Source organism: Cornus florida, unplaced genomic scaffold (genome assembly GCF_030987335.1).
Source record: "Cornus florida cultivar Cherokee Brave unplaced genomic scaffold, ASM3098733v1 CherokeeBrave_3.0.0_Hap2_Chr01, whole genome shotgun sequence".
Taxonomy (NCBI): Eukaryota; Viridiplantae; Streptophyta; class Magnoliopsida; order Cornales; family Cornaceae; genus Cornus; species Cornus florida.
In genome coordinates, this window is record NW_026775571.1 from 57,172,179 (window position 1) to 57,172,835 (window position 657).

The following is a 657-nucleotide window of genomic DNA, read 5'->3' on the forward strand; positions in this document are numbered from 1 at the left end:
CACATCACTATGAAATTAAACCGTAAACTATTCAAATGCTTCCTAACTATTATGGACTTCCAAGTGAAGAACCTTACAAGCATTTGGATGAGTTTCTTGAAGTGTGTTCCACTGTGAAATACACGGATATGCTGTAAGAGGTTTTGAGATTAAAACTTTTTCCTTTTACCCTTAAAGATAAGGCAAAATATTGGTTCAACAATCTTAGGCCTTTTTCAATAACTTCTTGGGCAGAAATGCAACAAGAGTTCTTGAAGAAGTACTATCCGGTTTCAAAGACCAATACCATGAGAACTTCAAGTCGAGAATTTTCTCAAGAGGAAGGGGAATTGTTTTATGAGGCATAGGAGCGCCTTAATGATTTGCTTAGGAAGTGTCCACATCATGACATTCTTAAATGGCAATTGATGTAATTTTTCTTTGAAAGTTTGTCGGATAATTTCAAGGGTATGGTTGATGCATCTATGGGTGGTTCTTATCTTGATAGATATGAGGATGATGTATGGCGTCTTTATGAAAGCATGAGTGAAAATTCAATGCATCGATCCTTATTTTCTAAAAATGGTAGAAATTTAGGTGGAAGGAAGAATGTTGACTTATATCAAGTTGACAATTCCAATGACATAGCCACCGAGGTGAAATCTTTATCTCAAAGGT

At 35.6% G+C, this 657-nt stretch overlaps 1 pseudogene; it reads right to left on the reverse strand.

Annotated features, from left to right (window-relative positions):
• Positions 1-292: 292 nt before the first annotated feature.
• Positions 293-391, reverse strand: LOC132283417 (small nucleolar RNA R71; annotated as a pseudogene).
• Positions 392-657: the final 266 nt, after the last annotated feature.